The sequence below is a fragment of the Accipiter gentilis genome, chromosome 3 (assembly GCF_929443795.1).
Source record: "Accipiter gentilis chromosome 3, bAccGen1.1, whole genome shotgun sequence".
Classification (NCBI taxonomy): domain Eukaryota; kingdom Metazoa; phylum Chordata; class Aves; order Accipitriformes; family Accipitridae; genus Astur; species Astur gentilis.
This window is the reverse complement of record NC_064882.1, coordinates 41319101-41336544: the sequence shown is the minus strand read 5'-3', so window position 1 is coordinate 41336544 and position 17444 is coordinate 41319101. Positions and strand designations below refer to the sequence as shown.

Below are 17444 nucleotides of genomic sequence, written 5' to 3'. Positions count from 1 at the left end.
TTCAAATAGGAGATAGGACTTTTATGCATTCACTTTTCTTTCATAACCTACAGTGGAATTACAAGAGCAGCTCTCCAAATATGCCAGAACACCTTCACTGCAGCGCTTGATGTCTGGCTGAAACTCTACTTTTTTTCAAAGAGTTTCACTTTCAGAAAGTTTCACTTATTTTGGAAGGGCACACAACTTGCACAGATCCATCAAGAGCACTCATGGACGCTGGGGAGGATTAACTTACAAGACATACGTGTGGTGCCAAAACCACCCAACCCACTTCTCAGATTTATATGTGCAGCCTTTCCCTTCTGAAGCTTCTCCTCAACAGTACATGCGGGAAAGAAAACTTCTGCAGATATGAGATTCTTATGCTAGTAAGATTCAACCTCAGGTCTGTAGAATCATAGAATCCTAGAATGGTTTGGGTTGGAAGGGGCCTTAAAGATCATCTAGTTCCAACCCCGTGCCATGGGCAGGGACACCTTCCACTGGACCAGGTTGCTCAAAGCCCCATCCAGCCTGGCCTGGAACTCTTCCAGGGATGGGGCAACCTCTTCCAGTGCCTCACCACCCTCACAGTGAAGAACTTCTTCCTGACATCTAATCTTGACATCTAATCTAAATCTACCCTCTTTCAGTTTGAAGTCATTACCCCTTGTCCTATCACTACAGTCATTCTTACACAGCTGGAATTTGCAAACGCATGTATAAGTTTCCTGAATGGAATACATATATATGATGGGTATTTCCTTCGGCAAAATCCCATTACTTCTCAGTTGATAAATAACATTCACGCTTTAATTGGAGAAAACCAATGCCTTAGCACAGAAGTCTAACAAAAAAGTTTAGCAACCAAGACAGACAAATGAGTATTTTTTGCCCCCCGTGTCCTTGAGCAGAAGTAAGAAGCAATACATATCCAAAAGAAAAAATTAGAAGTAGCTACTAGGAGTAACTGCAATCTGCTGACCTGTGTGCGTGAAACAGAGAGATGTAAAACCAACCTCTCGGTCTACACTGGTTTTGTAAGTCACGGATGGAGAACGTGTAAGTACTTTCACCCATTCCACAAAATTCCACCAATTTTTCAATCACCAGTTAAATGCATCATTCAACATCCCTATTTTAGCATTTTCTGAGACAACATGATCTCTGCAAGTATCTGCATCCTTTATTTAAAATTACTTTCCAAGCAGCAGAAGAAATTGAAATAAACTGAATGAATTTAAATTCATTACCAATTAAGTATAATTTAATTCATGATTCTTTCAACTTTCTCATGAGAATTGCGAGCTGCAGGAGGGGTGCATACCTGACTGACAGAGCTTGATTTACTGCTGCTGGTCCCCCAGGAAATCACATATAGCTATATATAGCTATCAGAAACCTCTTGGCCCAAAAAAAAAAAAGATGTTTACAAAAATAGATTTTAAGAACAACATCTGCGTAAGAACTGAGCATGTGTTTCTAAAAAGGTAACAGCATGCTGGGTTTTAGGAAGATAATTAAACCCCGAAAGTTACCATCCGGGATGGTTAAACAGCTCACACGCCAGAGCTGGGAACCTAAATGCTTACAGACACAAAAAAGCCAGAAGCAGCTAATAAAGCAGACAAGATCCTGATTAACCAGATTTCAGAGGTTACAGGTGTCAAAAATGTTAATTACAGGTATACAAAATGCTTTTTCCTGACTTCCACCTCTGTGACCCACCCAGTGAGCCAGTCAAGGTCTTGGCTTAACCAGGAAACAACACAAGCAGGTGTGTATGACCAACAGCCCTAGAAATGGAGACGGCACCCATAACCAAAGAGAAATCCACGGCAACTTGCGCTTCAGCTGAACGCAGAGCATCGGACCGGCTCTTGCGTTTTCACTTGCTTCCCGTAGCTCTATTGCATGGGTTATACCTACATTCCCACTGTGCACTGAGAACAGCCGATAATTGCCAAATGCTGCCAATGCAGGAAAACCACACACACTGGAAAACAAGAACAACAATTATTTATCCTACACCAGGTCACAAAGACATCATTAATTCCTTTGTCACAGTTATTTACTCCTTGGTCCTGCCTGCTTGCTTGTGTCTGGTGTGAGATGTTCAACAACTTTTACCACCATCACTCTGCACCTTGCACCCCTGCATGCACCATCCAAGTGCTGAGAAATGTGTAATCATCTTCAGTTAAAGTTTAACTTTTAGTTTGCATTTTGTAATACCAATTTAATAAATATAAAAACTAAAAAATATGGGTTTTATAAAAAAAGTAAAAAGAAGCAACCTCAGTGATTTGCTCTTAGCCAGCAAATGAAAATGATGTGGTGTTGACCCAAGCTCGTGAGGAGTTACCTATAATAACAGAGAACATAGAGTAATGCCCAAATTTGCTATAATGCATAGAACCGTCAAACACTTGTCGGAAACCAGGAATGTCCAAGTACTTGTCATAGACGACCAGTGAAAAAGATGCCAGCACCCCACAAAAAAGGAGAATCTCAGAAGAAAAAGCTTTGCCCGGCTTAACTCGGCCACAAAGCCTCGGCAGGACCACACTGGTCTCGTGGCAGAAAGAGGTGCGAGGAGACTGGGGAAAATCTGCTTTTCTTCATTCTTTCTGCATCCTTCTGAGGCATCTTATTTCTGCTTGCAGGGGCTGCGACGACTGAAGAGGGTGGTATATATAAAATAGATTGCTCTCCGTGGGTTTAAAAGGAAAGCAGTAGGTATGGGTATGAAGAATCTGGTCAGGAATTAAATTTGACACAGAGTAATTTCAGAAATAACAAGATAGCGTACGTGAAATTCTAACGGTTCAAAAAAGTCTTAAACATCAGACAGATTTTTCTTCCTTTTTTTAAAAAAAAAATTTATTTTTTCAAGCAAAGAACCCCTTCCCCTAGCCCACCTTTATTCAAGGTACAGAAGAAGAGATTCCACATGTGCAAATGTTATGTTTAAAACAAGTTTTCCTAAAATATATGAAAGAATTATAGTACCGCAACTGGTGCCTTACAAAATACAAGAATATAAAAAAAAAAATTTGCAGCATCTGGAAATGCTCCACTTGGCCCCTTGGGACTGCTCAGGTATTCTTCTGCTATGGACTCCCCACTCAGGTCTAATATTTCAGCAGAAAAAACGGTGAAGTTGTGAAAACTCACCAATATTCAACTACAAACTTTGCAATAAGAAAAGCAGGTTTTTCTTATTATCTAAGCTGTTATTCCCTTAAATTAGATGACTAATTGCATGACTATTCCTTTAAATTACATGACTAGGAATAAAAGCACTTTTAACTATAATGAAAAAAATCTCTTGAAAATACTTCAAACTCGGGTAACTGAAAATCCCACCTTTAAAACCTGGTATCAGACGACTTCACCATAAGTTGCAAGTAACTTAATAAAAACATTGATTAATAAAGTTTATCTTCCACATCAAGCAACAATCAAAGCAGCAATTCAGCTGCAGAGGACTATTTTACTTGTAATAATTCATGCTCGGGGGGCAGAATAATTTCTTGCTTCCTATACTAAAATGGCTATATTTATATATATAAATGGTTACATATATTCATGTATATTAATTTTTATGTGTGTGTGTGCGCACATATACATATACATAAAATATATATACATGTATATAAGCTCAATATCTTTTTCTTTTGCCCATGGTGCTCATTTTACACGAACAACTGACATGTTAACAGGATACTGGTATTCATAAATCACGAATGACGTCCTTCCTTCAGGTACGTGGGGCATACATGAATTACCCCAGGTACGTGTAACGGCATCGCCAGGGAGGGCAGCGGTAAGTGCAGAAGCCACCCAAGAAGCTGCGTTAATGCAGAAGCAGCTCGTTCAGACCGAAACCAGTGCTGCGTTTGAAGGGCTGCAGCATTTAAGCTGTTTTATTTAAAACCAGCTCGGTGTGCTTATGGGAGCTGCAAAATACACCTAATAAATACCATGCAGGGATACCCACCGTAACTCTCCTACCCTGCTGCCAGCACCAGTTACCTGGCACGGTATTTTCTTGTCCTATGGGCATCTCCAACTAGGTAAGAGTCTGGTCTGCGGTCAAACTTTCTGCTAGAGCTTTTTGCAAACGGCTCAGGCAAACCTCAGCTGCATCTGGGCTTGCTTCACCGTAAAAGGTGGGGTCCCCATCAGCCAGACATTTCTATTACCCTATAGCTCACACTTTCACAGCTTCAGGTTTTCAGATGGAATGGCTGGCAGAAAATTCAGACAAAACTGCAAGAAAAAATTGTTGATTTTCCAATACCGGAGAGAACCACTCAAAACCCAAAACCTCGTTAAAACACATTTTAAGTAACTCCTATGAAATCTAGCGATTAGGATACATATCCCCAACATTTGTAAAATTCTAGAATAACAAACTGTAAAAAAATCATCTGTAACATGCAAAGGAGCATAGTTGAGAAAGTACTTGCAATGTCTTAAGGGATTATTTAAGAGTTTTAACAAAGTATTTAAGAGTCTCTTGTCTACTTGCTTAACAAAGACTACTTTTACTTAATAATATGTAGAAAGAAAAAACATTTGGAAGTCTCTCACTTTGAACTCAATGGCAGGAACTGGCATTATAGAATCACATTTCTATTACCAGCCGTTTAATTTGAAATCCTTGCATTTGTGAAGTATTTACTGCCACAGCACACAAGGCGTAAGTGCACATTTCCAAATATAATCCCCCATCTGATCTACAATTCATTTTTTATAAACTCTGTAAGTGCTATAGTAATGCCATTCAACAACCTTATTTCAAATTGAATCAAACTCTGTACTGTCATCTAGATGTAGTTTCATGATCTCCACTGTCTTGCTCTCAACAGACTGCTGAGTGAGTTCATCTGAGCTGAAATACCATGTCATGAACTTAGTAGAAAAATGATTTAACATATCTTCCAGGTGCTTTCTCCATACAGAAGCCAGGCTGCACGATTTCTTTCCTTGTGTAAACAGCTATATACAAGTCACGTGAGATTCTCTGGACAGAAGTCAGGTCAATGAAAAGTCTTACTTGTTTCTCCATGTCCGTCCTTGTGATGAGTCCATGAACAATTTTACCAATATCCAGCGGCGAACCTAAAAACCTCTGGTTTCTCTTGCTGAACCGCTTCCCCCAAAAGTACTAACAGGTAACAAAGCAAAGACTAATCGAAACTGATTTTTGGTGAAGTGATCTTAACATCTACAGATTTTTCTATGACAAAAACAAAGCAGCCACTGGCAAACAGCTCCTGAGCAGCAGTCGGAGATGGATAGGAATTCACAGGCATAAGAAGAACGTTTTTATGTTTTGAATGAATTAGCATTTCTTAAAAAGAAATAATGGGGAAATCAATAGTATTAAATCAAACAGTGGCAACCAGTCAAAAACGTTTGCCAAGTCAAGGCGGTCTAAACGCCTCGCACACCCCAGGCACCCCCGCAGCCGCGGCCGGACGGGATGCTGAAGCCGGCAGCTCGTGCCATGGGGCTGAACGCCAACATCTCCGGTTATCGCCGAGATGCTCCACGTGCCCACGCGGGAGCCACTCTTTTGGAGCAGTGCGCTAAATCAGAAAACGAATGTTTGTATAAGTACTTCTCAATAATAAGTGATCGTCTGCTCAACTATTACATAATACTGCCAAATGGGTCTCACTCTTGGGAATGAGAGCATGGGAACAAAAATGGCAAGAGTAGAAGCAACGCTCGGAACGAGTAAAAACTGCACACCAACCACGAGGAGTGGCGGAAAATACACTCCCAAGAATGTTCAAATAGAAATAATTTCTACAATTCATCCTTATTCAGCATCTTCAGTCCACATTTAATCATACTGAAGCATATGCCTAAGCACTTGTCTTAAAAAAAATACAGTATTTCCTTGTGTGGTTGCTGTGCTTTTCATTAACACAACTGAAGTATCTTGTATTACGAGTCCTGTTAACAGTATCACTGCGTGCTGTACAGGCTAAAAGCTTTGCAGTTTAACTCCACAGCTGGCTTTCCTCCTGAAAACGCCTCCGCTCTATACATTGCCTCATTTTCCTTGCAACTAAAAGGAATTAATGGCATAAAAATGGAAAAAAAAAAAGAAAAAAAAAAATGAAAAAAAGAAAACCAAGTGCCTGCAGCAAGTATTTTTGGTTAGCATTTAGCTGCTGCTGGTTCCCGATGCCCACGGAGAGTGACAAGTATAACTTTAAAATCATAAGAGAACAAACAGAAATTCTTTTCCTAAGAAGCTATCAAAAACCCCAAATGCTACTGTATTGCACATTATAGTTTTCTTCTGGGTGGGCCCTGGATACAAGCACTGAGAAACTAAAAACCATAAATTCCAAAGATACCTAATAGAACCAGAACTTCATTTCATAGAAAAGAACTGGGAGAAGAAAAAGGAGAAAAATGCCTCTTGACTGTCCAGAATTGCTTTATAATAATTAGGAATTTTTACTATAAAATATTAAAAAAAAACCACAAAAACATGCCATATAACCAGGTCTGATGACACTATGGACAAGGGTCTTATTTTTTGAATATTTAAGTTATTAGCATGCATTCAGCTACTGAATGGAAGTTAGGTCTAAGACCAACAGACATCACCAGAAGTTACCAGGATCCACCCAGAGTTGGGGGAGTTTTTTAAAAATCTGTTCTTCTGTTCAGTGACCAAATGAGCAACTACCTACTGCCTCAGAAACTATAATATTAACCTCACTTCAATGGAGATATTCTACACCAGTAACAAAAAGCGAAGGTCCCACCACAGTACAGCTCAGAGCAAGTGCTACAGTGAACACAACCCAAACCTCACATCTCTCTGAACCCAGGGGAATGCATTTATCCACCCTTGTGCGTTTTTAAAATATAAAAAATATCAAGGATGAAATATAGCTCCTTGACGTGAATATTAACACAGTCATTACTTAACCAGTTTGTTGGAAGACTTTTAGACAACTCGGATTTGTGCAGACAACATGGCTTTTAAACAAAAAGAAGGTACGAAATATTAAAGAGATGAATCAATTCCAAACCTCACTACCCAAGTCTTGCTACATCTGGGCCAAAACCAAGGAGGTATTAACAAAGAGCACTACACATCCAACTAAAACATCAGGTTTTTTATTAACTTCCAAATGAATTAACAAAAAAGCATGAAATGCCTTAGTGTGATCCTCATTCTTCCTTTGCAGGAAAGTTAAGATTTTTGTAACTTAAGTCAACTACATTCAAAAAAGAGAATCTCCAAAGAAATTGAGTTACATTGCGCCTCCATGATTCTCTATTCTCTGAAGATTTAAAGACCAGATAGGTAAAGCTGAAGTTACTAAGCATGTCTGCTTTCTGTTAAAACTCTCATCTAATGACAGAGTCAAAACACCTCTACACCTCGACTGGACGCGGGGTACGACAGTGAGAAGTGGCTGGTACCTCCTTGGCAGCTCTACATCTACATCAGTGTCTGCATTAACTGGTGACCTGTGAAACAACTGACACAACTCGTTATGGATCCACTGCAGTTGACGTTCCACCCTTATTCATTAATTACAGTTAACACAGTCTGTATTTAATTACCTTTTATGAGCAGGAGGCTCAATTAGATGAGTAAGGCTGCTATACAGTAACGCTCCGTTTATGCAGATTCTATTATTATAAATCAGAAAATTAAAAAACGGAGATAGTGCTTATGATTCCTCATTAACGCTTCGTAACAAATAACAGCCATTCCTTTTCAATCTCGATCCCCATGTAGCTCATTACCAAGACCCTCACAGTCAGGCCCCCAGTCCTGCGTGGGTCAATACTAATAGAGCAGTACGCCAGTGCCCATCCCGACTGACCCGAAAGGGATCTGCACCCAGATGAAAGAGCAAATTCAATGATAGCCCATGTGAACGCTAGAGATCATGTTGACAAGAGCAACCAGTGCCTCCTCTGCTGAAGTGCTGTCACCGTGGTCCAAACCCAAACCTACAGAAGATGGGGCTGGCTCGCTCTCCTCTGTGCTGCAACCCAACAAGGTCCAGAAAACTCAGGTTCAATCTCCTCTTCAGCCATAAAGCATATAGGCAAAGAGATGTAAAAGATGGAGAAGTGACAGGGAAATCCCTTTTTCCCTTCAGCTGCATCAAGTTGAATGCTTTTAAAAAAATGTACTTTTCTGTATTTTACATTTAATGTTTTTAAGATCTGCCTAAATTCAGATTTTTCTTTTTTTTTCTTTTTTTTAAAGCAAAAGTTTGCCAGTTGTTTGGCTTGCTTTGCACCGTGTCTGCCATGGCGCCATTACTGTGCACACTTTTACTACTCTAAGTTTAAGAAAATAAAGTACTTTTTTCCAAAGTAGAAAACCAAAGAACTTAACATTTACCATATGATGGTATCAAATGCAGGAAGAAAAAAAACTATGCCTTGACTCCCTTTCTGGGAAATTAGGCAAGGAGCACAGGATGTTTTAGCACAGAGAAAAACAAGTCTTTCCCCAAAAGGCAGTAAGTGGGATGCACCCAGGGTCAGGGTTACAAAACTCTGGCAAACGGTGATTGATTTTCCATCCAGCCAGGGAGGGCTGAGCGCTCCGGCAGTCCCGGGCATGCCTCCGACCCCCATCGGGCGCTTCTCACCTTCTCAAGCTAAAGCCTCAGGGAACAGCAAAAGGTTTTCGGGTTAGCGATGAATGGTGCTACTGTTCGGGTTTTAATTGGTGGGAAAAGCCTTATTCCCATTTTGCGGGGGGTTCAGTTACAAGTAGCACTGGCAACTAAAAAAATCTCATGACTTGATATTCTTTAAGACAGCTCTAGTTAAAAGTAAGACAGTGAAGCCAGCGCTATGATACAGAATACATTTGCTCACTCAAGCACTGGGCTCAATGGGCACTTTGCAATTCTGAACCGGACTTGGAGATTATTCCTTAGAACAAAAATATTGTATCTGTGAAGCTTTTTGTAATTGTATTTTGAATTTAAAAAAAATATATATTTCCCCCCCTCACAGTAAAGAAAGCATCCACATCTGAGAGAAGTTATTTTCCACCCACATAGCAATTCCACCTATAATAAAAGGTCACTTATTACCCCACTTTGCGAACACAAAAGAAACCTCCAGCTGAATGGGGTCTCCACCGAGGGGAACAGATGGGCCAAGCGTATAACACAGCACTGCTGTATTGACTGGTGATGGAACCGAAATCACATCGCCATGGCAACTCCTTTACTGCCTCCTCCCTCAAGACAACAAGAAATAGCTCACAAGAGGTATTTTAGGGAATCCATAAAAAGAAGAAAAATTGTGTTTCTTGCTTTCCAATTATTTAAAACGTACCTACAAAAGGTGCTTTCAGGAAACGGGCGGATGGCATTTACTTCCACAAAGTGAAAAATAATCTTTGCCTGTACCGTAAAGACTTGCGATGAATGCCGGGTATCGATCATCCTTCTAAAATGTTAACTGCAAACTTTATGGCACTTCCACTAAAAATCCTTACGCTGATTTTCTGAATGTATCTGCTTTGGGTTTTTTTGTTTTCCTAATTAGATAAAGAGAGCTGTCTGAAGCAAGGTCTAATGAGAAACAGCCTATTTCTTCTCTGCAAATTGATCTGAACTTATCCGGAGGTTACACCTACCTGCGAAGCTCACGTCATTCGCTGTATCACTATCGGATTTATTCAATACAAATGCTGAGGACTCTTTCTGCTTTGCAAAAATCCCTTAGAAACAAAAAGGGAACAAGGCTGCACCGAAAACAAGACCAAACTCCCCGGCGCGAGGGAGGGAACGGAAAGCAGGTGGGTGCCAGTGAACTCCAACGTCTTCTAAGCAGGATATCCCCAAGCTTTTAAGCAGTAATAAATGCTTCATTCTCAAAATACCATTCTCTGAAGTGCTTGTTTCCTTCCAATTGAAATTAATTGGGTTTTAATTTTCAGTAGAAGATTCCATCTCTATTTTCAGACTTGTTTACAGCGATATACGTCATACAGTCATTAAAACTGCGAGAGATATTATTTACAAAAGGATGGATCTCTGAACGCAAACTGCTTATTAAATAGGCCTAGTGAAATTCTTGCAGAAAGCTTAAGAAACTAATAAACATATTTGATTTTTATACCATTACCTCAAAACACCAGGAACATAACCCAAAGCAGTTCCAGCTGTTTCATGTGTACTTGAATAATTTTGGAAACTTTCATTTCTGACGCACCCCTGAAGGGCCCCACTTAGATTGCAAATGTTTTTGTTTTGGTTGGCAGAAGCCCCTGGACAATCTCTGATTTAATATCAGCTTTAAAGCAATAATAAAAATAATAATCTCACTCACATGCCAAACCACCCATGCTGCTGCAGACCCCAGGGGAGGGACCGGCTGTGGGAATCCGGCTCATCAGTTCCCATCGTGTTTTCTTAACTCTCTGCAAATTTGAAGATGCCGTAATGGAGCCTTCCTCGCCCCAACCCCTGGCCAGCTGAATTCAGTTGCTTTCCATAATTAAGCGGTCCCAGCACTGGCACAGTAGGCTGTGTTCAGCTGTTGCAATTCAGGGTAAGAACAGCCAAACTACACACGATTTCTGAAGATTAAAGATTTTGGGGGAACGGTCACAAAGCTTCCCAAAGTGAGGTACTGCAGGTAACAGAAACGCAACTCGCAGTGCCTGGCTGCTCATTTTCTTCTTGTTATATTCTGAAACACAGCGGGTTTTCCCCCACACACATCCAGGAAGTGTCACTATTTAAAATGTACATCATTTTTGCTGGGTTTTGCTTACTTCTTTTTTCTTAAAGCATCAAGTGTTCTTCTTCAAAAAAAAAGTCAGAAAAGGGGAGAAAATCTCCCCACAGCCTTCCTCTCCTGCTTGCCACTGCACAGCTCACCCTCCCTCATCTTTTCTGCTTCCATTTGACAACACACACTTCACGTTAAAGCATTTCCAGTCCTTTCTGTGCAGAACCCATCGGACGATGCTCCTATCATTGAGAGCTCCCATCCAGGGAACTGCAGATAACGGGACCTTTGCTTTCTGCTGCTCAGAAACATCTGGCTCCATCCCCAAACTCTTGCACACTCACCCCAATGCTCTCTTGGCTGTGTTCGTCATCCTCTGCACAACCCCCAGCACTAAACTGAGGGGTTAATATTTGCGTTAAAAATTACCACCTTATATCTAGCTTGAATTTGCCTAACTTATGATACCTTGAACTTATTTTTTTTCCTCTTGGAGTATCAAAGTATCTCTCTTCTTTCTCAGATGACATGATCCCCAGGCCTTTAAATCATTCTTGTGCATCTTCTCCAAAACTTTTCCCACCTGAAGGACCCGCCTGCCCAGCCCCACTCAGTCCTACTGGGGAAGCAATTCCCTGTGCCTGAAACAGAAGCGATGCCTCATTTTGGCCATAGCTCTGCAAAGAAAACTCTGGAAGCTCACACTTATCTGCCAACCCATCCTAATTTAGAGTCGCTGCTTATCAAGATAACCCACCATCGTAAGTACAACAGGCAGCTTTTGCTTCTCTGCATCAGACTTCATCTTTCCATGTATTAAATCATAGATTAAATTAACCACATTAAACCAGGTGATCCAGAGCCAACTGTGCCTATGACCTCTTCAGTAATTTCCATCTTTGTCTCAACTACAAATACCATCAATGATGTCTTTACAGGTTTCTTCCATATCATGGATAAAAATGCCAACAAGGATTAAGACAAAAAGATTCTCTACAGAACTCTTATACAAACTGCCCATTTTTTATCCACTTAATCTTTACAGTGCTCATTTTGTATCCCTCTAGTTTTCTAATTAAAATGTTCCATGGTATCAAGTCAAATGTTGCAGAGAAACCTAGACTGTTAAATCAACACTATTATCCTCATTAAAAATAATCCTATAAAAAGACCCGGCAGTTTGATAATTTATATGTTATAAATCGGTGTAGACTACTATTATTTTTGTTTCTACAGTTTCAACCTGCAGTTATTTTTTTTAACACGTGGCAAGCAAACTAGTAGTAGGGGCAAAAAGAAGTTGTAATCAGCAGAAAGTAACTTACACCAAGGAAGAAAATTACTTAAAACCTTTTGAAGCTAAACCTCAGAGTTCAACTGGGCACCACTGAAAACAGGTGCCTGAGTTGCAGATATAACATAATTTTAAGAACATCTACCTCTGCCAGTGGCTCCCCTGATGCGCCATTCATGCTCCTGCAGCCAAACCTGTCATTCCAAATAGGAAGATGACTCCTCACCTTGAAAAAATCTCTTTTGGCCGCTTTATTACTCACATCCCACCTCGCTAATTAAAAAAAAAATGGTTTTGGACTCGGTGGAGGAAGAGAAAGGCACAATAATATTCATAAAGCTGTGGTGACATAAAGATATTGGTACATTAGGAAACTTGTTTTGTCATTATATCGCACTGTGTAAATAGAAAACATAATTAATAAGGACAGGCATGTTAATTTTGGTTCCTCTCAAAACATGGAGGCACGGGGAGGAGAAGGGGGAATGACAATATTTGGCAATAAGAAGAAAAACAGTTCCAAATGAGACATTCTTCAACCCCCTTAACTAGCTTTAGTAACAACTGAGAATAAAAATAAACTTATAAACACTTTCGAGTCCTTTAGAGTGCTCCATTTAAACAGCATATTTAATCTAAGTCACATGTAACATTATAACAATGCTCTTTTTGCCCTCAATATGAATTAAGAATATTAAATATGTATGTGAAGTAGTAGCCTATGCTGGAATGTCTCCAGAATGAAATTCTTAATACAAAGTTTTTTCCACTCTTTTTCTTCTTTTTCTTTTTTTTTTTTCACTTCAAGCCACAAAGATATTTAAAACTAGGTCAAGCTTACAACACCCAAGGAAAGTAAAAGGATCTGCAATTTCTTCGATTAATTTTTTTTTTAAGTATCTTCCTTCAAAATTTACCATAAAAAGATTTTCCATTTCCTTCATGAAAACAACAAATACAGATATGGATTTCTCTACTTCCCTTGAAGCAAGCATACACAAAAATAAGGTAACTACTAAAACACAGCTTTCTTCCTGTCCCTGGTAGGCATTGCTTCTCTGAAATCTCTGCTATCAAGTCAAGTCACTCAACCTATATGTCCTCTAGAGACTAACCCACTGTGCAAGAGACATAGAATATCTAAGATATTAAAAGAAATCAGATATGCAATTTTCAGGAATAAACGTGTACAAAAATAAACGTGACTCTCTGGTTTGCTACATTTATGACTAAAAGGGGCATATCCAACAACCTTAAATTGTCAGCAATGGCCTCTTCATTTGTATTTTATCACTTTCTAAACACTAACAGATGCCAAAGTCAACTTTTATTACTTTTTTAAACAGTAAATAGACTAAAATTAAGGGAAGGAGGCATTACCTTCCCCTCTGCTGTCTGTCCCACGCGCCCCTGATGTGCCAAAAGAACCTACCCACTGCCCCACCTGAGAAGCAAATCATCTGGCCACAGATTGTTGTGTAGATGATGGGATACATCTCCCGCCAGCAAAACTGAGGAACGAACTAGTTCAACTTCTAACAAACCCTCACTAGCCACTCTTTCCTCCATCCCCATTTATATACTGTGCAGGCAACATAGTGCTTCCCAATCACTCCATGGACTTGACCCTTATTAAAAGATAACATTTTTGACCTTTTTGTGTAGTGTTCATCATCATCCTTGCAAAACCCTGCTTGCCATTAGATATGGCTCACAGATTCCCTACGTTACAGCTTTCAGTGGAAAAGTGATTTATCTAACTAAAAACGCATTTAACAAGACAAACTCTAAACAAGTGTAAATTTAAATTTCGAATTTCATCTCTCTGAAAAAATGCTGCAGCCAGATCAAAGACATGAAATCGGCTGGTTTGCTGCAATGCATGAACACCACCAACTCCAACTGCTAGAGCTGTGGAAGTGAAGAGGTGGGATGCTTGAGAGAGGGATTGACAGCATCAAGGAAAAGCAAAACCTGACAAGGAGAGACCTGTAATCCCCCCAAGAAACTAACTCCAGGCTCCGTAGTAGATGCCGTAAGGATCTCGTACAACAAGGGCATGCAGCTAAGGAAATACTGTATCACATACATGGAGCCCAGGTAGAGGAAGGTCAGTGGTGAACCTAGTTTTCAGTCAAGTCTATGATAAATGAATGAGAGAAGACCTCTGGTTGTGTTGGTAATGGGGCAAAGTAAGTATTAACAGCGATTAATAAATAAATGCTGGTCTACTGAACTAATGGTTAATGCTGGATACCCAGAAATGGCTTTGGATCCACACACCACCAGAAACAACCAGTGGAACAGCAACAACCTGGAAAGAAGAGCCAGCAAAGGATTAAGAGAAAACCTTAGCATAAAATCTTACAACTTCGGTTGAAAAGGAGTGCAGGAGATCACCTCGTCCAACTCAACCTCCTTCTCAAAACAGGGCTCCAAAATGCACTACTCATTTCTGATCATTTGGGAAACATACATACTGGTCAAGAAGTCCAGGTAATGCCGTGAAGCTATAGTACCACCAGTGACAGAAAGATGCTGCAACACAAGTAACTAAAAGACCAAATCCAAGTTCTGGTCAAGGTTCATTAACAGCTAGTGATCAAAACAGTCAAGAGATGTGAAGCCATTTACAATGTTTAAATAAATCAGCGTGGATTAGCGCCTTGTTAGCAACAGTAGGTTTTATCAAAGGGATGAAACTTCCTTGAGAGGCCCAGGAATTGCTGGGGTTAAATAGGATGAAGAAGGTGCCAAACTGCTCATAGGCCATCAAGTGATCTAGTTGGATCAAGACAAAAACGGATTTGCAAAAAGACCTAATAAATGAAATGAAGAGCTGGGCAAAAAATGCTGGATTCCTCTACAGGGACTGACATCCTCACCCCCAAAAGATAAACCAGTGCTGTGACAAAGCTAACCAAAGAAAATGCGTATTGACTTAACAGTCCTTGAGCTGTGTATTTCTGGTGTTAAAAAAGGCAGAATCATACCATGGAGAGACTGTAACAGTTTTTCTTTCCTCTTACATGGTCTACAAAGAGTTAAAATGAAAATCAAAATTCATGTTTGCTAAGGGACCGGGGGACTAGCAATGCTGAAGCTGCTGGATGAGCACGAAGGGTTAGCACTGGTCCAGGCGGGAAGGAAGTCAACTGGAGTTTCCAAATTTAAACAGTAATTTCCGAAGAGTTGATCTACATCCAAGAAAGTGCTCGACGACCCCAGTTCAAAGGCTCCTGTCGGATTGTTTCCACCACAAGCTGGTAGGAGTTTGGAGCCTCAGTCCCCTCCTGCAGCCTGATGGACCAGCAGCGGGAAACTCCTACCACCGCCAGCTAAAAAGCCTTTCATATTAGGGCAACCTTCTGTCTGAACCCTTTTGTGACAATGACAGATAATCACACTAAATTATGAATAAAAGAGGCAATGACTTCTTTCTGGAAAAGCACCAAAACTGAGGGGAAAAGGCTTATTAAAATATTTCTAATACATCTCTGAAAAATTATTTGTCTACAGCTTATCAGTGAACACATCTTGGCATGAAGAATGTACAATTCCAAGAGCATTTGTTATCTTGACCTAATTTACATATATATAGAAATATATTTATATAATATAAATTTATATAAAACCAATTTTTAATTAGAAAGACACAGAGCCAAACTAAAAGAGAAAAATGGATAAAATTTAAAATACAGTTGCTATTCCCCTGCCTCTTGCAGGGGTTTTCTTGACTTGCGAGGAAAGTATAAAGCAACCCCCATACTTTATTCACCAAAATGTATTGCTGATAAACTGCAGCGACTTTCCAAGGCATTTCCACAACTCCTCAAATTGCTAGGAGCTTTAACTAATACTCCCTCTCACTGCAACCTGGTTTGCTTGAAAAAAATTACATTGCAGTTATGTAATGCTTCTTTAAGCCATGGAAACCTAGGCAAAATTTTGTTTATTGGTATCCAAAACCCCGTATAAAATGACGACGTTCAGATATTTCCTCGCAACCAGCCCCACAATTTACAAGCCCACACCACTTTGCAAATATATATGGCAAGATATTTATTACAACCCATCCAAAGTTTCTTGACTGTTGATTCAGTATCTGCTTCCCATGCTCCCGCTGAAGGTTTACATAAGACGACTGCTTTTAATCTTCATGTATTTGCTTTAGATGTGCCCTGACAACCACTTAGAAAAGTGGCATTTTCCTGACAAAATGAATCATTTGCCTTCTACCACCAAGTTGCAGATCTTTGTTCTTGAAATAGAAAGGCTAGAACATGCCCTAGGAAGTCTCTTTTTCCACTCTGAAATTATAGAGAGCAGATATACTCAATTTGAAAAACCTGTGATAAAAAAAAAAGAAATTAAAAAAATTAAGTGTGACACAATTTCCAGATGCATGGGCTTCTAATGGGAACAATATATTGTGATGAGTGGATTGCAAGAGGGAAAATACAATGTGTAATTATGCAATTCCTTCCTAAGTCAAAGTACCAACACCATGTTCTGCTGAGAAAACCTTTTTGTCCCTCTGATTTAAAGATAAATTTCATGTGACTTTTCTTGGTTGGAGGAATGGAAGAGAAACAAAACCAACACACTGTCCTGATGTGTTAGCATTAAACATCTCCTTTCAGAAATAAACTTCATCTCTTTTATTGTTACATAAAGTTCTATTTTCGGCCTGAACAAGTGGGAAAAAAGAAAAAGAAAATAACCACAATCATTCTCAAACCAAGGGTCCATTAGAGGTCTGAAAACATAAAGGAGAAATCCTTTTTAAGGAAGAACAGACTTGATTTCCAGCCCTATATTCCAGTTTCCACTACCTTTGCTTGGCAGACCGTGGTCAGTGCTAAACTCCTCCTCATCCAAAGCATCTGTAACAGTCTCACTCTCCTCAACCTCCTCGTGTCCCTTCACAGTATTAACCACTTATGGTTTTTCCAGCCTTGACTTTCCCAAGGCTATCCCTTCCTATTTCTATTTCATTTCTGACATCCCTCCCTTCCCAGAAATAAATTCTCCTCCTCCTCCCACATCCACCAAGGTTCAGATGTTGACGTCCTGCTTTTCCTTCTGCCCATTCTGTTCCTTGATCTGAGCAAACTCCGTCATCTTTACGCTGACAGCTCAACCTCTGTGTTTCTCCAAGATGAAACTAATTTTAAATTTTGCAGAGGTACAGAGTGTGCATTCGATAAGATCACAGTAGAACCATCACTTCACTCTCCATCCTCCCTTGAGACTTCAGTGATCTCCAATTATTCCTCTCACCAGATAATGCTATCAGGCCGCCGCTTCGCAGCAGAGCATCTTCAGAAATTTGCCTCCCACTCTTCCTGGGCCTCTTTGGCTAGATGCAAGTTGTGCTACTTCTACTTCACAAATTAAAAAA

The 17444-nt window shown here is 39.9% G+C and overlaps 1 protein-coding gene across 3 annotated transcripts in view; it reads right to left on the bottom strand.

The window, feature by feature from the left end:
* CTBP1 (C-terminal binding protein 1) overlaps nucleotides 1-17444 on the bottom strand; it is a 246663-nt gene that overhangs the window by 122207 nt on the left and 107012 nt on the right. The window lies entirely within an intron of this gene.